Here is a 22,907-nt window from a genome sequence, read left to right as displayed (position 1 = left end):
ATGTCTATGAATGTTGAATATGATTTTTTTCCGTGGACGTAAATGTCCACTCAAAATGATATTCGTGTCTCGGAGCTAAGCCATGGCCCGAGGATCTCCCTGCACAGACCTCCTTCCTTCCTCTGGCCTTTCCCAGGTAGCAGACCTGCATCTAGCCCAATCTTGCTTCCTCCCTTCCGCCTCTGCATTGATTTCCACCATCAAACCCATGCGCTCCTAATGCCATCTGCGTGCCTCCCTGGCAGAGGACCTGAACTCATCGAGCATCCCATGGCACTGAGGCTCACAGTGATGACCACAGGTGAGTCACTGGGGTAAGAAATGGGAAATAGCACCCCTGGTGTTCAGACCTAGGAGGCTCATTGAACCCCCCTCTGCCTGTTTCCTTGGCCGAAAATGGGAGTCATGATATTCCTTCCTAGGGCTGCTAGATTAAATGAGATAAGCTTCATCCGATGGCTCAGAGCTGAGTCCGTGAGAGAGCCTAAGCACAGGACCAGAAGGGGACCTGCCTGGAGCCCCGCAGGGGCCAGATCAGCTTTACCTTGCTGGGGCCTCTGCAGACTCTAAGAGGGCTCTTACCATTCCTCTTGCAGAAATGAGACCCTGGGGTGACACAGGCCTCTCTCCACTCTACCCACACAAATGGCTCCAGGAGAAGGGTCCACCTCGTGGGTATTTTGGCTGGGATGTGTGGGTCTCCATGGCGGTTTGACCATTATCTGGGTCATCTGATCCCAGGAAACTGCCAAATCAGATAATTTGCCTGTGTCTCTGGATCAGATGTCGTGAGTAATGGCCCTTGTCTCCACCTGGCTGGGTCCTCGGTGGACAATCCCCCTTTCAGTGAGCCTGAAATGAAAGCTGGTTTCAGCTGGTACGTTCAAGGTCAAGGCTTAGGAGAGGTTGATAATTTAGAGGCCCACAGTCACCCTCTATATTATATAACTCCGTCCGTGATGAGCATAAGTATCGGTAACTAATAAAGGTTAAAATACTGCATTTGGCAAATTTTTTTACATTAAACAACATTTTACTTGAAATGTAATATATGACTATAAGTGTGTAAACGATACATGTATAGCTTATACATTTTCACAAAGAACACACCCTTGAAACCAAGACCCAGATCAACAGAAGGGACACCACCAGTCCCCGGAAGCCCCCCTCAGCCCGCTTCCAACCTTCACTGAAGCATAACCACTATTCTGACATCTGGCATCCTGGTTAGTTTTGTGATTGTTGAACTTTATGTAAATAGCAGCAGACAGCAACTTTGGGTCTGGCTCACACTGTTTGTGACATTCATCTGTGTGGTCGTGGTGACAATAGCATGTTCACTCTCTTTGCTGGATACTGTCTTGTTGAATGAACGCCACGCTCTCCATTCTTCCACTGATGGACATTTGAGTTGTCTCCAGATTGGGGCTATTACAAATAGTGCATTCAGGTTTGTGTATTTTTGTGAAGATCTATGCTTTTGTGTGTCAGGCATCAGATTTTTTTTACTATCTAAAAAAATGTAAAATAGAAAGTCATGCCCTTAGAACATTATTCTTCTTGATCTCTTTCATGGTGACAAAAATAGGTCTTGGGATCAGGAAGGGAAAGGGTAAAGCCACATTAGGTTCCATCTTGCTGCCTCTGGGTTCTGTGTCCCTGGTTTAGCGGGTGACCCATATGACTATTGCTGTTTCCCTGGAAGGAAATGAGGGTTTCTGCAGGTTTTGTGGGAAGTGCTTTGGAGTGGAAGCCCCACACAGGGCCTTACCCAGAGTGGGCCCTCCACACACCTCACATCCTTGGTGCTACCTTCCACACACCCCACGGCCTCAGACAACGTACCCAACCTCTCTGGTCTCGGGGGTTTCATCTCTGAAGACTGGTTAGAGATGGCTGATCTTGGGGGTCCCTGGCACAGTCAGTGGAGCATGTGACTCTTGATCTCAGGGTTACAGCTTGTAAGTTCAAGTCCCACGTTGGGTGTAGAGATGACTTAAAAATAAAATCTTAAAAAAAAAAAAGAAAAGGCTGATCTTATTGGATGTCTCCAATTCTCAAATTATTTGAAATTAACTGCTATTGATAATTATGATATGAATAGTTATCATTTGTTGAGTGCTTCCATTGCTTTAAACAACTTATACCCATGATGTCATTTAATCTTCCAAGATTTATTATCCCTATTGTAATGTTGAGGAAACTGAAGCTCAGAGAGATTAAATCCCTTACTCGAGACACAGAGCAAATACCCAAACAGGGGTAGGAATTAGGCCTTCTCTCTCAGCTGCTACCTCAGTTTTTTTTTCTTTAATAAAATATTTCAGGCGTACAAAAAAAAGTTCAGAAAACCATAAAACTTCTATGTATCTACCAAACTGCATCAGAAATAGATTATTAAAAACACAATTAAAGCTCTTAGGAATCTTTGAAACCACCCCCTCCGCCCCCCAGCAATAACCTCTCTCCTGAACTTGGTGTTCACCATTTCTATGCTTTTACTCTACATGTATGTGCTCATGAAAACATGCTGAACTGTTTTTCGTATGGTTTTAAACTTTATTAATTGGTATTATCATGTATATGTCCTTTTGCAACTAGCATATTTATTTCACAACTAGCTTTTTAAAACAATTTTATGTTTTTACTCAATGCTATAATTTTTGAGATTTATCTAAGCTAATTCATAGAGTTCTAGTTCATTAATTTTCACTGTTGTTTGGTACCTTCCCTTTAAGAATACACTAGAATTGATCTCTCCGTTCTCCTGTTGTTGGGCATTCAGATTCTTTCCAGCGTCCTGCCATTAAAAGTGACTGCAGTATACATTCTTCTACTTTTATGGACCTTTGCCTCTTTCACTACATTTTTAATGGGTGAATTCTCCTGGTCATACCAGGTTTTCTTTTAATCCGGACATATCTGCGGTAGTACTGGACAGTTTTATTAATTCATCAATTTTTTTTCAGAGCACCTAGGCTGTAGGCCGAACGTGTCCCTCCAAAATTCATACACTGAAACCTAATCTCTAATGTGCTACTATGAGCAGGTGAGGCCTGGTGGGGGGGGGTGAGTAGGTTATCCGGGTGGAGCCCTTATGAATGAGATGCTTGTCCTTACAAAAGAGACCCGCAGAGGAATCCCTCGGCTCCTTCTGCCTGAAGAGGACACAGCAAAAAACTGGCTGTCTGCGAACCAAGAAGTGGGCTCTCCCCAAACCCTGAGTCTCTGCTGGTGCCTTCATCTTGGATTTCCCAGCCCCCAGAACTGTGAGAAATAAACTTCTGTTGCTCATAAGACAGTCTTTGGTAAGATTTTACTTATTTATTCATGAGAGACACAGAGAGAGGCAGAGACACAGGCAGGGGGAGAAGCAAGGCTCCCTGTGGGGAGTGTGATGCAGGACTCAGACCTGAGCCAAAGGCAGATGCTCAACCACTGAGCCACCCAGGTGCCCCCCAGTCTTTGGTATTTTTGTTATGGAAGGCCAAGTGGACTAAGACAGCCTACAAGGTGCCCAGCACTGTGTTGAGTGCCAGGGACAGAGGAATGGCTGAAAGACACAGCTCTTGGACTCTGCGAGTCTGTATGGCAGGCCAGCCACTATCAGACAGGATGGAGGAATGAGGGGAACTCACAAAAGGGCTCTGAATGGAGGGGCCAGGGAGTAGAGAGAGATTCCACGCAGAAAACAGAAATGCAGGGTGGTGGAGGGAGTGACCAGCCCATCCTGGGCAGCATGCCCAAACTCCTTGCAATGAAAGGACCTCCCCCACTGTGTATTAGCACCTCGTACAAAGTCACAGTGACCTTTGCGGTCCCCTTTTCTCAATCTTACTCTTTCTTCCACACATTAACAGCAATGTGTGAGTCAGTTATTCAGTGGCTAAAAAAAAAAAAAAAAAAATATATCAGATTCTGGGAAACCCACACAGGCTTGAATTCTGAAATTCTGTCTGGAGCCCTGAATGAGTGGCATCCATATTTTGCTGCGGATTTATCCTCTCCATCTAGAACCCTTATAATAATAGGTCATGGCTCATGGGAGTAATACATGTGCAGGTGGCACTGTGGTACACAGTCTATATATGCCTATCATTTAATATATGCAGATCCTCCTTAGGTTGGAACTACTGTTCTCCAGCTTTTAGAAGATGGAGGCCCAGAGAGGTTACTTAATTTACCCAAGGCCACCAAGGAGGGTGGTAGCAGGGCTGGGGCTTCATCCCAGCTCTGGCCGACTCCAGCATCTTTCATTTAACCCTCTGAGCTCTGTTAGGAATTGCCTGACATCTCTGGAGGCAAGTCCCCTCCTTTCTACATTAGAAAAATACCATGAAGGGGAAGTTACTTACCACCTGACACAGCCCGCTCACTACTCTAACACTCTCCATCTACACCTGCTACTCAGGAAATTAGAGCAAATCCTATTTTTAGACACTGTGGTTCAAGGGACAGTGATGTATTGGTTAGTGACTTGTTCTACGAACGCAGCTTGGAGGTGTTACCTGATGTTGTGCACTGAAATTCTCTTACATCACTGTTTTGGTCTTTGTAATTTATTTCAAAGATTACTTTGTCTCTTCGCTTTCCTCCATGAGTCCTGCCACAGACTTGGGCCCAAAATGGTTAGATTCTAGCTGAAATAGAAGGTGCAGAGAAAAGAAGAGGTTTTTTTCAGAAACCCGATACACAAATGATGGCCAGGCTAAAGGGTGAGCAGAGAAAGTCCTCGGCAGAAATTAGAGTTTGTCCAATGGTTGGGTCTAGAGGAAGGGGACTTGTCCCTTCCTGCCAAAATTGACTCTCTGTGTGTGTGTTAGACAAAAATCCTACAGTTTTACTACTTACCTTTTATAGCTAATCATAATCCCTTGGTTTCAAAGGCCAGCAATGGGGCTAAAACAATGTTGGGAACAAGCCCTGACAACCCCAGGAATTAGGCAAAGGAGGAAAAAGCAGAACCAGCTCCCCTCTACCCACATGGTGGCCCCAGAGAACAGTGAGGGGAAAGGTGCTTCTTTCAAGAAATGGTTTGGGTCAACTGGACATCATATGGGGGAGAACAAACCTGTCTCCAGAGCCCCCAGTTTTCACTGCTACAAAATGCCATGATGCTGTGTTCTAGCGTGCTTGTATGATGCCTGCAACGACTCTGATGTTACGGTTGTGTGTTTGCAGATTGTGCTACTCTCAAGGTGTTTTTCCAATCCATATTTTCCCCCAACAACCCTAGGAGTAATCAGGGAGGATGTTATTAGTCCTTTCATGGATGATGAGGTTGACTCTGAAGGGTGAGTGACCCACCCACAGCACCTGACAAGTGCTTGAATTTTAGTTGCCTGATTCCAAGCCTGGGGCTCTTCCCACTTGTCCACAAGCTCACTGCCTATTCCTGACCGGGTTTAGGGGCGGGTGGGGAGAAGTGGGCTTCGGTGGAGGGGATGGGGGTAGATGGAAACCACTAGCACTGTCCTCAGACCCCCACCACCTTGCAGTGGGCTCCCTGGCCAAGTTAAGTATCAGCCCCTACATCTCTCCCAGGAGGACATTTGTCCCCCAGACAGAGCAAGAGGGTTCTGAGCTGGGGAGGGATGAGGAGGACTTAGGAAGTCTACCATTGGCAATTGTGCTGGCAACTGGGTGGGCAGGTGTACCATTGGCAATTGTGCTGGCAACTGGGTGGGCAGGGGCAAGACGAGCTGAGATCTAATCCAAGCTCACTCTGCCATGAGCTTGCCATGTACCCTTGGACAGAGGATTTCATCTCTCTGGGCCTCAGTTTCCTTGTCTCTAAATTCCTAATACCTACCACCCAAAGTTGTTAAGAATTCATGCACACCATGCCTGGCACTTAGCAAGAACTCAACTCAATTATTGGCAACCAGTATTAGGGTCATTCAGATCACTTCTCCTCACTGATAAAAAGCAACAGCTGCCATTAATTCAGCATTTACTTGTCTTTATCTCATGTAATCCTCACAACGACTGCAGAGGGTTGGTGTTCTTTATGCCGCATGTTATAGACGTGAAACAGAGGCTCAGAGAGGTGACAGCTGCTTGGGGCAGAGCCCAGATTTGAACCTAGATTGCCTGCACCTTTAAGATCTGGTACTGCCTTTGTCCCTCTGGGGCTGGCACGCTGGGAATGCCTTGTTCCTGATGGGTTTGGGCAGGCTGGAAGGTATGTGTGTGATATCAGTGGTCTCTGTATCCCAAGCAAAGGAATGATTTGGTTTTCTAAGAGGGAGACACAAAAACAGTGGGAGAAGGGAAAGCATCAGAGCAGGGCTTGTCCAATGATAACTGGGTGAGATGCACAGATGTGCAGCCTGGTTGGCTCTCCATTGGACCAGTGTGGTGACTGATCTGGGGTTGTTGGGGGTCTGGGGAGCTGGGGGTCCAGCCTTAGCAAGGGTGCCAGACCCTCCCCATCTCCTGATACAGAATGGTGTCCATGGATGATTCCATTTGTGCCAACTGCCTTTACGTGTAGGTATAGAAAAAAGATTGGGGAAATTACATCAATTAATCATCATTACTTCTGGGTGATGGAAATAGAGTTGGTTTGCTTTCCTTCACATGTTTCAGTATTTTCTGAAATATCTATGTTCGACAAGAGTTTTTTTTTTTTTTTTAAGATTTTGTTTATTCAGGAGACACAGAAAGAGGCAGAGACATAGGCAAAGGGAGAGGCAGACTCCCTGTGGGGAGCCCAATGTGAGACTCGATCCCAGGACCCCTGAATCACGGGGTGAACCAAAGGCAGATTCTCAACCACTGAGCCACTCAGGTGCCCCTCGGTAAGTCTTTTATAATTGGGAAAATAACGTGCTCTAAGTAAAGAAATGCAGATGTGAATTCATGTTGTTCATCCTAAAAAAAGATCAGGCCACATTAGGGTTTCTTCTTCAGCCCCAAGCTTAACAGATACAGGTTTTGGAGTCAGATGGCCCAGGGTCTAGCTCCCATACTTTTTAGCTGCGCTAACTCGGGTGAACTTCACCTCCTGGGGCCCTAAATCTCTCATCTGAAAAATGGAATTGGAACTAGCTGCCTTCTAGAGTTGTTTCCATGACTTAACGAGATGATGTATTTGAAACTACGCTGGATAGGTGCCTGGCATTTGGGAGACACCCTCTCTCAATGGGGGCTCTCAGGAGAGCAGCTCCCTTCCCCGACGTTTGCTGGAGATCCTCTCAAGGTGGGCAGTATCTATCCTCCCCACTTTACAGATGAGGATGCAGAAGTTCAAAGGGATGCTGAGATCCAAGGTCACCGAGCTCAGAAGGACTCTTCTGCAACAGGCTGCGAGAGAGGGTAAGTGACTAGCCCGAGGCTACACAGCTTAAACCTACTTCCTGTTAACACGACGGACTCAACACCAACAAACCAAATTGCCCTCGAAAGGGGTAGGCTCTTTGCAAGGTAGCGTGTGCTCAGTGTCTTGAACTCGGCAGCAGCGGCAGCAAATGCTCTGCCCTTTGCTGGGTGCTTCCTCAGTGCCTGCGGCGCGCCACTTTGCAGAATCCTTTGGCTCCGCCAACTGTGCGGGCCACCGCCCTCCCCGGACGCGGGTCTGCGAGCCCACTGTAGAGACGAGCAAAGCGAGGCCCGGGGCCTGACGCCGGCGGTTGGCTGCGCGGGCGGCTGCGGGAGGGCCGGGTGGCACGCAAGGAGTTAAGCGGCGGCCGCGCTGTGGCTCCGCGCGAGGAGCGCGCCCGGTCGAGGCGCGCTGCTGGCGGCGGCGGCGGCGGCGGCGGCGGCGGCGGCGGCGGCGGCGCGGGGAGCTCGGCCGGAGAGGGAGGTCGGGCGCGGAGCGAGGCGGCGCGCGGGAGGCGAGCGGGAGGCGAGGCGCGCAGCCAGCCCGGCGCCCGGCGGCCGCCCGCGCCCGCGCCCGCGCCCCCGGCCTCGACCTCCCCGGGCCGGGTGGCCGCGCGGGGCCTCGTCGCGGCGGCGGGGCCCCCGCAGTGCCGCCCGCCCGGGCGCCGGGCTCGCGGGAGCCGGGCTTCCCCTCGGCGCCGCCGCCCGCTCCCCGGCTCGCCGGCTGGCGTCGCCACCGCCTCCTCGGCCGGGCCGCCGCCGCCCGCTGCAGTCCGGGGCGCACACTCTTGCACTTTGCCGCTGGCGGCGCGCGGGGCGCCCCCTGCACCAGCGCGGAGAGCGCGCCCCCCGGCCCGGCGGAGGCGGCTGGGCGGCGAGAAGGGAAGCCCGGGCTCCGCGTCGCTGGATGCCGCTGCAGCCCCGGCGGCCGGGGAGGCGCCCCGGAGCCCCCGGAGCCCCCGGAGCCCCCGGAGCCCCCGGCGCCTGCCGGGCTCGGCGGGCGGACTTGCAAGTGGCCGCGGACCCCAGGTGAGGGCGGAGGCGCGGGGCCCGGCGAGGGCCGCCGGGGGGAGCGGGGCGCCGAGCCGCTGCCCGGCGATCGCCGCCCGATCCGGGCTCCCAGGTCCCGCCGCCTCCCCGCGGGCCGGGGGCTCGGCGCGCAGAGCCCGGTGAGGACGGAGCCCGGAGCGGGGACAGCCCAGCGCCGGGTGAATGACAAACTTTCTCTCCTCTGGCGCAGGGTGGGCGGTTGCGGCTCATCCAAGCGTCCTTCCTGCGGGCATCCCACTGGGTGCCCCTCCTGAGGCTGAGCTGGGCCGGGGGCGAGGCGCCGGGCCCCTGTAAGTCACGACTTCCCCTTGCTCCGCCGGGGCAGAGTTCCGGAGGAGAAGGGGCCGGTCATATTTTCGAGTTGGCTTTGGGAGGTGCTTGTTGCGGTGATCCTCGGGTGCATGCGTTGTCCTGGCGTCTGGAGGCAGCTCCCAGGGCTGCCCAGGGGATGGGCTTTGTGGGGAGTGCTTTGCAGGCTTGCTTCAGCCCATTCCCGCGTGTGTCTCTGCGTGTGTCAGGACGAGGAGCGACAACGGGAGCCGGGCCCCCACTCAGACTGCCTCTGGCCAAGCCCTTCCCACAGCCCCAAGTGTCATCACAGGAGCCCACTCACTTCTTTGGCAGAGACGGCAGCAGAGGTGGGGATCACCTCCCATCACCTGCAGCTCCTGAGATGAGCAAAAGATTTGGGGGAAGTTACCTGGGCCACTCGAGGAGATCATTCACTGGGGAGGCACAAACTTTGTGCGGAAAGAGGGGCTGGAGTGGACAGTTGGATAGAGGCTCTGGGCGTCTTGGTCTGTGGCTCAGGGTGTGGATAGTCCTCACCCTTTCCAGGTCCCTAGAGGCTCTGCAGAGCCCAGCACATAGCTCATGAGTTTGGCTGAATTCTTCTTCTTCCTAATGAAAAGCAGGCTCCAAAGAGCCACCTGGTCTCTGAGGAGCATTTTGGAGTCACCCCTGTGGCCACAGCCTCCTAGATAGCATCGTGCTGCCTCAGGGGGGTACAGCCTAGGGTTGGGGTCATCTGGATGGACTGCTTGGTCAGTAAGGCAGGCGGTGAAAGTGCTTCTGACTGTGACTTGAAGTTTGAAAATAGTGTGCTGGTCCTGCTGGGGCTGAGCATCTGCCCCTGGGGACTAGCATTGCTGTGTGGTCCTGGGCCAGTTCTTGGGGTGTGAGGGTAGGGCCATGCTAGGAGCTGCTTCCCTAGGCTGCCGAGACCTGAGGTCAGAGGCTGGTGATGTCCTGGGGAAACCTCATCTCTGGGGCAGAAGACTGAGCTTGGAGACTGCTGGCAATGTGCTGTGTGACTTCGGGCGAATCACTAGACCTCTCTGGGCTCTGGTGGCTGCTTCTGCAAAATGAAGAGATTTCACGTGTCTTCAGAGGTCCCAGTTCAGGCACTTCTCAGACACAGAGCGATCATCACTGACGAGATCTTCAAAATCCTGTAATGTGGTGTAGCACTTGAGAGGCGTGGGATGCATCTGAGGTTGACCAGTCACTTCACCCTCCAGACCTCGGTGGGCCTCCGTAAGATGGGGAACTCATGGTTCCTGGGAGGAAGAGTGTTGGGGGTGGGGGGTACCGACTGGGATGGTGCATGGGAAGTGCTTACCGTAGAGTCTGGTGAAGACTGGGTCTCCGCCGGCTCGGGCATGCAGCAGCAGGGCTGCGTTTTTGGGTGTTGTGTGTGAGCAGGCGGTGCTGTTTCCCCAGGGAAGCTCTCTGGGTCCCACCTGAGCACCAGGTGATCCTTGGGGGGGGGGCCGCGGGGGCCCTTGTTCTCTCCAATCAGCTGACACCTGCAGTCCCCACCCCCTTGCTGCTTCCTCATAAAAGCTCTGCTGGGCCAGCAGCTCCTAGAGAGGAGCTCAGGGCAGTTAGGGAGGGCCTGTGCGCCCAGCTGCTGCGTCGCCATGACAACAGAAGGTGGAGGTAAGCTGTCTCCATGGCTTCAACTTTGCAGCTGTGCAGGGACCCAGGGCCCAGAAGTTCAGTATGTCTGGGCGTCAGGCGCCCAGGCTGCTGAGGCTGTTGGAACGGGCGAAGCTGTTGTTCCCTAGAGGAACAGCTGCGCTAGGGAAAGTGCCGTGTGTGCACACACGCGCACCTGTGCGTGCATGCGTGCCTGGGTATATGTGTGCATGCATGAGCGTGCGTGTTTGGGGTAAGGGGGTATGGTTGCTGAGATTATGGGGAAAGGCAGCAGTTTTGGTCAGTCTTGTTTATTTCTGAGTGGTTCTGAGGCTTGGGACCTCTGTGTCCTTACCCAAACTAGGGGTCCCCTGGGTCCATGCGGAACCCACCGGTGGGGAGGGCAGACCTCATCTTGGCTGCCACGGAGTGAGTTCCTGGGCTTGCAGTAGGGACTGGGGCAGAAGCAGTAGGCCAGGTGCTGGCTCGGCCTGTGGGCTTGACTTTTAGGACTCTGAGAACATGAACGGTTTGCTTTCTTGGTGGCGTACGATGTGGACGTGTGTAGGTGCCTGTGTGTAAATGAGTGTAATCTCATGCAGGTCTGTGCCCACGTGTTCATATGTCTGACAGAATATAGAAACCTTATGCGTGTGTGTGTGTACACATGTGAAGAGTGTCGATCTGGGTGTGTACTTGTGGCATTGCTTCTCTGTGGATTTCTGAGTGTGTGCGTGTGCGTGTCTGCAAGGGAATGTGTGCCTGTGTGAGTCACAGCAAGTGTGGGTACGCATACACGCTTGCGAGTGTTGAACAGTCGGGTGAATATGAGTTGGATGTGTGTCTGTGACCAGGTAGGTGTGTGGCTGCACTACGGCACACATGTGTCTGGTGGGGGAGGCGGTCTGGGTGGCGAAACCCGTTTGAGAGGCTGGGCAAGCCTGTCTGGGTGCCTGCATGAGCAGCCGTGTGTGCTGTCTGCACGTGTCTGGGTGTGTGTGAGTGCCTGCATGCGTGTGCAGTGCTGTGAGCGTGAACCTGTGGTATGTGCTTACAGCCTCCAGGTTTTTCAGTGTACCTTTGTGCCCACGTATGTATAGCATTGCATACCTCCTTATCTCTGTGTATGTGTGTGTACCTGTTTGTAACCCCTGTGAGTATCTCCACATATATGTGTGCTTCTGTGGGTGTATCCCTGTGTGTATGGCAGGGTAAACTTCCTGTGCATCTCTGTATAATGCCTGTGTCTCTGAGTGTGCATTCCTGTGTGTAGCACTGCATGCTTGCTTGTGTCTCATTGTGTGTGTTTCTGAGTATGGGTATCTGGTGTGTTGGTTGCTGTGCGCATTGGAGGGTGTCTCCACGTACATGTGTCTCTGAATGTGTGTTTGTGGGAGTTGCAGTATAACTTTTGTGCATGTCTCCTGCGCGTGAGTGTGTTTCTGAGTGTGTGTGTGCCTGCAGCATGTTTGCCTGTCTGTGGGGCAGTGCAACTTCTGTGCGTGTCTCGTGTGTGTGTGTGTGTGTGTGCATTTCCACAGGTGTGTCTGTGTATCCGTCGCAGAGGTGTAAGAGCGTGTGGGGTGGATGTAAGCTGAGAGCTTCCCAACAGAAAACCTCTTGGAACCTTTGAAGCCACTCTTCGCCCCGCTGCTCGGGTCAGGACTGTGTTTGTGCTGTGCACACGCCAAGTGTTGACTCGGTGATCTGTGCCAGCTCCGAATAGGTGGTGGGGATGTTGTGTGTGCATTTTTCCAAGTCCCTTTGCTCTGAAGCCCGTGTCCCCCATGGCCCGGCCCCCTGGGCTCCCACAGCACCTCCAGCCTCTCTCACCGAAAGCCTGCACGCAGGACAGTTGCCGAACAAGCTCACAGATGTTAAGAGCACAGGTATAATTTTAGGCAGAAGGTCTGAAAATAGACAGCCCAGGACGCACTGAACATCTCGACAGCAGTGCTTCTAATTAGGAGCAACTTGTTTTCCTTAAATAAACAAATCAAGTGAGGAAAGAAATTGCCCGAGATTAATGGCTCCCCGGAGCAGGTCCAGATGTTGGGAAGATGGGGATGGGGTCCCCAAGGAGTGCCATTGCTAGCACTCAGGGTCTTTTGTAGATTTGAACCACACGCTGATGAGGCAGAGGGGCCGAAGAGGAACCTGGTGAGGGGGGCAGGTCCAGTGGGGCCCCCTTTCCAAGGGTTGGCTGGTGTTTGGTGATTGTGGTGGAGATGCCACTGACCCCAGTTCCTCCCTCCTGCATGCCCCCCTGCGCTTAGCTGGGAGACTTTGCCATTTCCCTCACTCAAGGGGTGGCCGGGTTTATGCCCCTGCTCCTTCATGTTGGGTTTGGCCATATTGACTGGCTTTGGTCTTTAGTGTGAGGTGGAAGTGACGGTGGGTTCGTTCCCAGCTTAGGTCTCGAGGGCGCCCTGTTTCTGCCATGAGTTGGGGAGGAGCTTCCCCACGGCAGCTGCCACCCACTCAGAATGAACATGTGTCCAACCACCCTGAGCCCAAACCTCAATAAACAGCCTAGCTCAGTTAGGCTCCTGCTGGCCACAAACAGCTTAGTAAGGGAAATGCTCCTTCTTGTACGTTCCTGGGGTTTAATGGGTGTTTGTTACGCACCATTGCTGTGGTTCTAGCTAGCTTGTGCAGTTACCAGCATGCGTATGTATCTCCTGCTTGGCCCAGGTGCTTGTTCAGAGCTGCATAATGAACACTTAAACTTCTCAGACCGGATATCCCGTCGCTACCTTGTTTCTGCTCATCAACATCAACAGTGGTGATGATGATAATGTATACATGTTTTTGGAGGCCTTAGCTGACTCCGTGCCCCATGCCCTCAGAGGTGGGCACCGTCTTCTGTTGTAAGCTGTGAGGCTCAGATAGGTGAGTTGGCCGGTCTCATCACACGGCCCAGAAGAGGCATACCTGGGGTTTCCACCCGGATCACCCGACTTCAGAGACCACATTTTTAATATGTTGTCATACTGCCTCCCCAGTGCCAGCAGGTGTATTTTGACAGAAATGACAGCATAACCTATATTTGACATTTTCTGCTTACCTCGCCTGGAGTTTGGATAGGCAGGAAATAATCATGTCATAGAAATGGGAAGTGTCTGTCCAGATTGAGGGATGATTCATTCATTCACTCATTCATTCATTCATGGGCATACTCATTCATTCAACATGAGTGATCACTGATGATCAGTATTTGCTCAGAACCTTCTAATTATCATACCGTGTGCTGGACACTAAGGCCATTCAGGTGAGAGACCCCAATTCTGTCCTCAGGAGCTTACAGTTTGGAGAGAAAGAAGGAGGCAGATTAGACTGGGATCCAGTCCAATCTTGACCCCTTCCTGAGAGCGGCTTCATCCCTACCATCCTGGACTGTTGGAGAATCAAAGGAGGTCGTGTTGACCAAGCCCTTCACACGGTGCCTGGCACATGGGAAGTCACATAGGACCTTCTGCCTCCTATTCTTTTTCTTTCTCCTCTTCCTTATGGAGGAGACAGTTGAATGTCATAGCTAGACTAACACTGAGATGGGAGAAACTAGGGGTCACGGGATCCCAGATAGGGTGATAACCATTTTGTTTTGTCCGAAACTGTGAGGTTTTTCAAGATGCAGAAATTTTTAAAAAAATATTTTTATTTATTCATGGGAGACACACAGAGAAAGGCAGAGACATAGGCAGATAGAGAAGCAGGTTCCCTGCGGGGAGCCCGATGTGGGACTCAATTCCAGGACCCCAGGATCACAACCTGGGCCAAAGGCAGGTGCTCAATCACTGAGCCACCCAGGCGCCCCAGGTTGCAGGATTTAGTGCCAAAACCAGGAGAGTCCCATGCAAACCAGGAAAAGTTAGTTACCTTTGTCCTAGAGGAGGTGCTGGACCCCGCTGGGAATGATTTAGAACAGGGCTTGGTAAACTATGGCCCACAGGCCAAGTCTAGTCCCCTGTCTGCTCTTATAAATAAAGTTTTACTGGGACATGGGGTTAGCCATTCATTCATGTATTGTCTATGACTGCTTTCCAGTTACAACTGCAGAGTTGAGTAGTTGTGACAGAGTCCATACGGCCTGCACAACCTACAATATTTACTATCGTATCCTTTACAGAAAAAAAAATTGCTGACCTCTGAGCTTAGAAAGCCCAGCCAGGGTCCTGGGCATTGGCCAAGAGTGATGAAGCGAAAAGTTGGTGCGCTTGGCTGAATCACTGGGTCAGGTGGTGTGTGAGGCTTGGATCCAGGGGGTTAGGAAGAGGGTAGCACCTCCAGAGACTCTCTGACTTGGTGAACCAGGAGAATTCTGAGATGGGGAGATGGAGACCCAGAGAAGGGAAGAGAAGAGAAGAGCCTCTGGATGGGAAGTGAGGCATCTGGGTCTCCACTCTGCCACCCATTGACTTTGTGGCCATGAGCAAGTGCCTTTCCTTCCCCACTCAGGATGGCCAGTGTGGGTCTGTGGGTGAGCCCACAGTCTGGGTGGGCATGAATGACTGGAGATGGCCAGAGAATCCGCTTCTAGGCCTGTGAACAGCAGCCAGCTCACATGGGTCTGGGCACAAGGGCAGTGTGCACTGGGCTCTGGCTTTGTGGATTCAGTCCCGGAACCTCCAGGAAGCTGGGGCCACATGACATTTGCCATGATGACCCATGGAGAAGTTTCTGGGGATGGCAGACCACTCGTGTTTCTCCTTCCCTTAGACTGTCCCCAAGGTGAGCCCCATTGGGCCAAGATGGCCCCAGTGTCTCCCTGATAAGGTGTCAGTCAATAAGCCACTGGCCTGGATTCTTTGTAGTTTGAATGCCTACCTCTTGGACAGGGAGAAAATCCAGAATTTCTGGATCAATCTGACTTGCTTTCATTTCTGTAAAGCTTTAACCATCATGATTGCAGGCCTTTTGTCCTAGAAACTCAACTATACATAAAACGGAACAAAAAAGTCATCCCATGTAATTGCCACAGTGTCCATATCAGGAAAGAGCCAATATTTCTCACTCAGAGCCTGTTTACTCTTAGTTTGCACACTATTCTGATAAGCTCAGGAACCTGACTTACAGCCTGGGCTTTTATAGCCTACAGAATGAGCAAATCAGACCTATATGGGATGGTAGATAAAGCATGGTGACTACAGCCAGGAACGACAGCTGACAGCCTGAGAACAAGGGTACAGATGAAGAGGTTATCAAAATAAGCACGAGGGGCACCTGGCTGGCTCACTTGGTAGAACGTGGCAACTCTTGATCTTGGGGTCATAGGTTCAAGCCCCACATTGGGGGTAGAGTTTACTTAAAAAAATAAAAGTAAAAATCTTGAAAATAAACATGAAAACAAAAGAATCACAGCCTAGGGGGGATTTAGCACAGGGATCAAGTGCCCCCTCATCCCAGTAGCTTCTGCTCCTCTCAATATTACAGAACCGTGCAACCAATTATACAACAGTGTGATGCAGGGTGCGGTATTAGAGGACGGCAACAATGTGGGCTCTGTGATGGCGCTAAGAACCGGTAAACCCCATTCAGTAGGCAGGGTGAAGGGTCAAGAATAATTCATCGTATAAAATATTTCCATCCCTGTGGTTAAGCTGGTCAACGTTTCTGTGTCTGATGCCTCAGGTGTCTGAAAATTCACTTACGTAGAACTCTGTTTCTTACGGTGTCGGGTGAATGATACCCTGCTGTACCTAGAAAAGTATCTGGCGCATGGTAGGCACTCAAGAAATAAACATTCTCTGCAGGCAGGCAAATCTGGGTTCAGATGCCAGCCACTTACCAACAGCGAGTAGTCCCCTCTCTTGCCTCAGTGTTCTCATCTGTAAAATGGGGACACCCACGGAGGAGCTAAAGTGGCTGCCAAACACCAGAGCACTCTGTCCGCGCTTGGTGTCTGGGATGTTTGCTTCCCATCTTGTTGATCTCATCTGGAAGCCAGCCACCTGCAGAAACCAGGCTGGCACGAGCACTAGAACGTGGGGTCTGGCTATCGGGTGGCTAGTGCACAGGAAGGCCCGCCAGCACCGGGCGCTGGGATGGACTTGAGTGGCGAGCCAGCTTCGAAGGTGCCACAGTCTCCAAGAAGTACAGTGGCATCTTCATACGTGCCCAGTGGCCTGCCTGACTCCAGTCTGACTCAGGAGTGGGGACCTTGGCTTGCACAGTTGAATAGGCTTGTGTTCGCACCGCAGCTGTCTCACTCACAAGCTGAGTGAGCCTCAGGAAGTTGTTTGAGCTCACTTTGCCTCCATTTCCCCACCTATAAAACAGGAACAATGATGCTTGCCGTGGCGGGTTATAGGGACTCTGAGGAAATGCCCTGCATATATTAAGTACACAGTGATGATCATCCAAGCCAGAAGACGTTTTCTCGAATGGGCATAACTTAGATTCCTTCCAGCATCATCAAAGTATCCATAGGCCTCTGGTCGGGACCAGGGATGAATTTGCCAATTTCTTCACTGTCCTCAAACCCGCCAGGGCATCTCTGGGCAGTTTTCTCTTTGAACTTGAGCTTTCTCTTCCATTCAGAAGTATACTTGGGTATCCATTCATTTATGCCAGCACACCTTTATTGGGTGCCTACCTCCTACCAGAGCTTCCAAGTTCTGTGCTTGGCCCTGGAAGGAGACTCCCAACTGACAAGCCATCTAACCAGAAGAAAGAATGAGGAAGGAAGGAAGGAAGGAAGGAAGGAAGGAAGGAAGGAAGGAAGGGAGGAAAGAGAGAGAGAGAAAGAAAGGAAAGAAAGAAAGAAAGGAAGAAGAAAGAAGAAAGAAAGAAAGAAAGAAAGAAAGAAAGAAAGAAAGAAAGAAAGAAAGAAAAAGAAAGAAAGAAAGAAAAAACGTACATCTAGAGAGGCACAGTCTAAAGTAGCAGAGCTGGGATTTGAACATGGGTCCCACCCTAGAGCCCATACTCCGTTCTCTGCACAGCATGGTCTATTGCCTAGGGTGTCATGCACACCCAAAGGTGAATGTGCAAGCAGATTTTTACACAAGCTGGGAGAGAATGGGTTGGGGCTTAGGGTGCAGTAAAGGAAGTCCAGGTGTTGAGAGAAGCCATGGCATGCTGATATTAGGCCCTCACATCCATCGAGGTTCACCCATTTGTTTGCTTAAAAAATTCTTACCGAGCACTTACTGCGTGCAAGCCCTGTGAAGACAATGGAGAAAAAAACCAAGGTGCTCTCCTGCATATAATTGCAACTCAAGGTAACTGTCAGGAAGGGAAGTGTCTGACACTGGGAGGGTACAAGTTAGGGCATTTGAAAGGAAGTCTGCCTTGAGACAGAGAAAAATTCAGCTGGTATTTGAAGGATGAGCAGGTTTACCCAGGTGAAGAATGGGAAGACAGAAGCAGCATGTGCAAAGGCCCTGGGGTGGGAAGGAGAATGGCATGAACCAAGGACATGGACACTAGGGCTTTTGGGTGGGTGGGAGGAAACTGGTACACAATGAAAATGGACGATTCCCAGGGCCTCGGGGGCCTCCTATGTGTTCTGGCCTTTATCCTTCTGGCAGTGGAAAACCTTGTAAAGATTTTAAGCAAGAGAGTGAAATGATTCCATTAAACCCTGGTTGGAGCAACAAGAAAAATACCCCGCACCCCCATGTGAGGTGGGAGCCCATTGAAGTCCCAACAAAGAGGGAGCTGAGCAGACAGCAGTGATTTCAGGAATTCAGGCTCATTATGCAAAACACATGGCCTTCCAAGGGAGAGGTGAGCTTTGGAAAAAAGAGTCAACAAATTAGTTTTTTAATCTGCTTTAAGTTGCTGAAGTGCCCCGTCTTCCTTCCATTGTCACCTGATGGCCTGTGGGCTATTTTAACTTTTATTAGAGAATTTTTTTTAAATTAAAGGAGTTTTTTTCTTTTTGAAAAACAAATCCCAGCCGTGTTTTGATACGATAGAATTAAAAATGGCACTGGGGAAATGCCACGGTAAGCTTTGATTTTTCTCCTTATGGCATCTGAACTGATTTAAATAATAATTATATATTTCATCTCAGTGCAGCCTCCTTTCCTCCTTTCTGGCCTCCCCAACATACTACCAGCAGCTCTGAACATGTGCTGTTCCGAAAACCCCCAACTTTTAGCTCCTACAGGCACATGGACAGCCCATTAAGAGACCTACAAGATTTCTGACTAAACTGCTTTAGGTTTAGACTGAATCTCAATTCATGTGCTACTGATTCACAGCTGTGTGACTTTAGGTAATTTATTTCAGTCCCCTTAGCCTCCAGTTACGTATGTAAAATGGAAATTAATGACAGTATTTATATTCAACAGGATTCTTTGGATTGTAAGACACACAAAATCCACCTTAAATATCATTACACTCTTATTCTCAATGTATTGCCTTATGTAACTAGCAGTCTGGCTTCAGGAGTAGCTGGATCCAGGAGCTCAACAGTGTTCCTGCTCTCTCTTCTTTCCTCATAGCTTTTTGACTCTCCTTTTCTCTGTGTGGGCTTCCTACTCAGACTGGCTCTGGCTGTTTTCTTTCTGGGCACAGATGCCCATCAGTAGCTCCATGTCTCCATCATGCCAACTGCAAGCCCAGTTCCAGCAAGTGCTGGAATTGAGCCTTCAGGCCTCTTGGAACCAGTCATTATGGACCCAATCTAAGTCACATGATCCCTGGGGCCTTGTGACAGGTGAATACTCTCTGCAGCTTCCTGAGCCACAAGACCCACAGTGGGAGAGGGATTGGTCCTCAAAGGAAAATCAGGACCCAGTTAACTGAAGAAGGGGAAGCAAATGCTGGTCAGACTAAAATGACCTCTTGGCAGGCTGTCCAGTTGGCACCAGTGCTGCAGGGCTGAAATGAGACCAGGTGTGCCAGGTGCTCAGGATGTGCTGACTCCTCAGCACTGCCACGCTGGTGATTGTTACTGGCTAATAGAAGCCAGGCCGGGGCTCCGCAAGTAGTTGGGGCGACGGGAGACACCTCTGACCAGAATGCATAGCCTGGACATCCTGTTGCCTGCTGTGAGCCTTGGACCTGTCACTTCCCTTCCAGCTTTGGTTGCTGAAAGCCACTGTCCCCAAACAAGCCCCACCTCATGTGTCAATACACCAGCTAAAAGCTGTAATGCCTCAAACGAGGCGGGGAGAGGTTGTATATCTAGACCCTTCCAGGGTAGTAGGTCCCATGGGAGGGAAACTGAGCAGAGGGACCTCAGTGAACTAGAGACCAGGTGCCTTGCCTACAAGGGCTCTTGCTTCTAATTCCTGCCCCCTGTCACCAGGGAGTGCTGAGTCCTGGGTACCCGCATCTTTCTCGATTATTGTTTCCAATAGGATTCCAGGGTTTTATGCAAAATTCACCCCCTTATAAATGATCACCAATTCAGGTGATCTTTTTTTTTAATATTTATTTATTTGTTTGTTTATTTATTTATTTATTTATTTATTTATTTATGATAGAGAGAGAGAGAGAGAGAGAGAGAGAGGCAGAGACACAGGAGGAGGGAGAAGCAGGCTCCATGCCAGGAGCCCGACGCAGGACTCGATCCTGGGACTCCAGGATCACGCCCTGAGCCAAAGGCAGGCATCAAACCGCTGAGCCACCCAGGGATCCCCTAATTCAGGTGATCTTAAAACACAGGACAGACCAAGCAGGCTTGTCTGTGGGTTCGTTCAGGCCAATGTTGTAAAGTCAGGTGTCGCCAGGGAGGGGGATGTGGAGCTGGTTCCGCCCTCACCGAACAGAGCTCATGTTGTGGATAACCTCAGAAGACATACCGGCCCATTATTCTAGAAACCTGGGTCCTGGGCAGTGTGCTTTTGGCATTGCTGTGGTTGGCCACGGAGGAACCTTTTCACTCTGAACTGCACCATTTGTAACGGCTCTGTGGATTGGGTGGAATTTGGTGAGAGTGACCGCTTAGAAGGAGTTCATTTTGCTGCCTGAGATTATTAATGTTCTCTCTGATTTCCTGCTTCACGCTATTGATTTCCTGGTATAAAACTTTCTATGCAGAGGCTAAGAAGATATTCAGTGGCCATCCCTCCAGGTGAGGGAGAATTCAATCCTGGCTCCCACCCTCTGCTGTGTGACTAAGGGCAGGTCACTGTACCTCTCTGAGTCTCCGTGTTCTCACTGGCAACATGGGTGTCCTCGTAGCTCCTGCCTCCTAAGGAGGTGACGGGCACATAGTAGGTACTCAGCCAAGCTTAGCTTCTCCTGCAAAACTATAGCCCTAGCAACCTGGGGAGATGGTCATGCTCCTTATATGTACTGAGTACCCACTCTGTGCCAGGGCCCCTTAGCAACATGGAGTCTAGATCTAGCTCTCTTGGCCTTTTTTCCCTAGCTCTCTCTTTCTTTTTCTTTTTTTTCTTTCTTTCAAGACAGAAACTTCTAAAAAATTTTTGTATATTTTTAAAAATTTTATTTATTTTAGAATGTGTGAGTGGGGAGAGGGATAGAGGGAAAGCAAGAGGACCTCAAGCTGACTCTGTGCTGAGCACAGAGCCTGATGCAGGGCTTGTTGTCACGACCCTGGGATTATAACCTGAGCTGAAACCACAAGAGCTAGATGCTTAACCAACTGAGCCACTCAAATGCCACAGAGAGGGAGAACCATAAGCAAGACTCCACAGACATGGGGTCCTATGCGGGGCTTGATCTCTCGACCCTGAGATCATGACCTGAGCCAAAAATCAAAAGTCAGATGCTTAACTGACTGAGCCATCCAGGCACCTCTCCCTAGCTCCTTGAACTCACCTTAATGCCTTCTACCTCTGGGCCTTTGCACATGCTGTGCCACTTGGCCAGCATGTTTTTCCCTCTCCATCTCTACCCTTCCTTCACCGGATTATTTGCAACTCCTCCTTCCGGATCTTGGCTGAAGTACCGCTTCTAAGAATTCCTCTGGAGCTCCCTTAGACCAGGTCACATCTCTCCTGCCATGAGCGCTCCAAACTCCAGATCATTTCTTCAGAGTTTGTGATTACAGCACTGTGTGATGATTTAACTACCCTGTATTGCCCCTACCAGGCTGCCTGCTCGGGGTGGGAGTGGAGGTGCGGGTGGGGTCAGGAAGCTATTGAGCTCCCTTCCCGTGCTCACACTCCAAGCCTGCCACATGGTGCAGCAAAAGGTTGTGATTAATAACTGAAATGTAAAAGGAGGTCTGAGGACCCTCATGCACTGCCAGCGGGAGCATGAATTAGCACAACCGCTTTGGAAAACCATTTGGTGGTATTTACTGAAGTGGCTTAAGACCACCTCTAATCTGCTCTTCCACTCTGAGATACAGACTCAACAATAACCAGGATCTGCGTAGGTATTCTCTCTTTCTTCAACTGGTAGGACTACTATATGACTGTATGTATGTAATAATATGTGTCTACTTATATAATAACACACTAGTGAGAAAACCAAAAACTACCTGGATGTCCTTTATGATAGAATAGACAAGTAAAAGGAAGTTCCAACACACCATGGAGTAGCAGACAGTAGTAAAAAGGAACAAGCTGCAGCTACATGCTGGAGAAGGATGGATCATGCACAAAATAATGCCAAGCAAACAAAGCAGACATACAAAATCATACAGTATCTAATTCTCATTAGAAAAAGCTTGAAATAGAAGCTAAACCTGAGTTTAGGAATGCCTACTTGCTTTAGGTCAACATGTAAAGTGAAGCAAGGGAAAAATGGTTGCAGTAGTCAGGGGGCAGTTACTTTGCGGGGGGGTGGGAAGGGGCCTGGAAGGGGCTTGTTCTCTGTCCTGCCCTGAAGGTGAGCGTGTGTTCATTGTGTAACAGTTCACCAAACTGTTCATCTTTGTTTTGTTTTCATGGGTCCCACGAGAAGATCCCCTGAGCTCTCCCTGATAATTATATCTGGGGGGGGTCCCCACCTGAAATATACCCCTTTGCCCTTAATCTACAGAGGACCCCCTCTGCTATCTTCTTTTAAGCCTCCCCTTCCAGTGCAACAGATTACTTCTGGTGTGGAGTGTGCCCCCTGTGTGTCCCAGAATCCTCTTAGAGCTCCAAATTTACAGGTGCAGGAACAGCCCAAACAGCTTTTGTCTTGGCACAGAGGCCACCTGGCTAGAGGACACGATTAGCCCCTTTTTCCAGAATGTGATAAGGATGGAGGGTTGATTGCCCCAGAAAAAGTTAAAAAAAAAGAAAAAGAAAGAAAGAAGAAAGAAAGAAAGAAAGAAAGAAAGAGAAAGAAAGAAGAAAGAAAGAAAGAAAGAAAGAAAGAAAGAAAGAAAGAAAGAAAGAAAGAAAGAAAGAAAGAAAGAGAAAAATAAAACCCGAGAAGCATTTTCAAGTTTCTAGTTTTGCAGGCTACCCAAAGACAGGGAGATAAGCTGTCCTGGATGGAGGGTCAGATAACAGGGCTGGGGCAGTGTAAGAATAAGGAGCTGGGGCCCTGAGGTGGGGCAGCTGAGTGCTGCCCAGGGTGGGCTGGCCTTTCGGTCCAGAAGAATTAGGTCTTTGGACTTGCCATCCTGGCTGTTTGCCCATGGCCTTGACCTCCCTTTCTTTACAGACAGGAGGGTGGGCCTGGATCCTGATCTTGAATCTGGGCCCTTGCTAGAGAGCAGAAACACTATGAATTTTATAGGACCTTGGAGC

The 22,907-nt window shown here is 50.3% G+C and overlaps 1 protein-coding gene across 5 annotated transcripts in view; it reads left to right on the top strand.

The window, feature by feature from the left end:
• The first annotated feature begins 7,186 nt into the window (after positions 1-7,186).
• Positions 7,187-22,907, top strand: part of WSCD2 (WSC domain containing 2) — a 119,261-nt gene continuing 103,540 nt past the window's right edge. Inside the window, exon 1 of one of the 5 annotated variants that reach the window (XM_072802972.1) lies at positions 7,187-7,320. The gene's annotated coding sequence lies outside the window, so the exon portion shown is untranslated. Of the gene's footprint in view, positions 7,321-8,203; positions 8,353-8,566; positions 8,664-10,180; positions 10,315-22,907 lie in introns of those variants that run through there. The other 4 variants (XM_072802975.1, XM_072802969.1, XM_072802973.1 and 1 more) reach the window with 4 other exon arrangements.

This window comes from Canis lupus, chromosome 27 (assembly GCF_048164855.1).
Source record: "Canis lupus baileyi chromosome 27, mCanLup2.hap1, whole genome shotgun sequence".
Classification (NCBI taxonomy): Eukaryota; Metazoa; Chordata; class Mammalia; order Carnivora; family Canidae; genus Canis; species Canis lupus.
The sequence above is the reverse complement of the archived record's forward strand: the minus strand, read 5'-3'. Positions and strand labels throughout refer to the sequence as shown.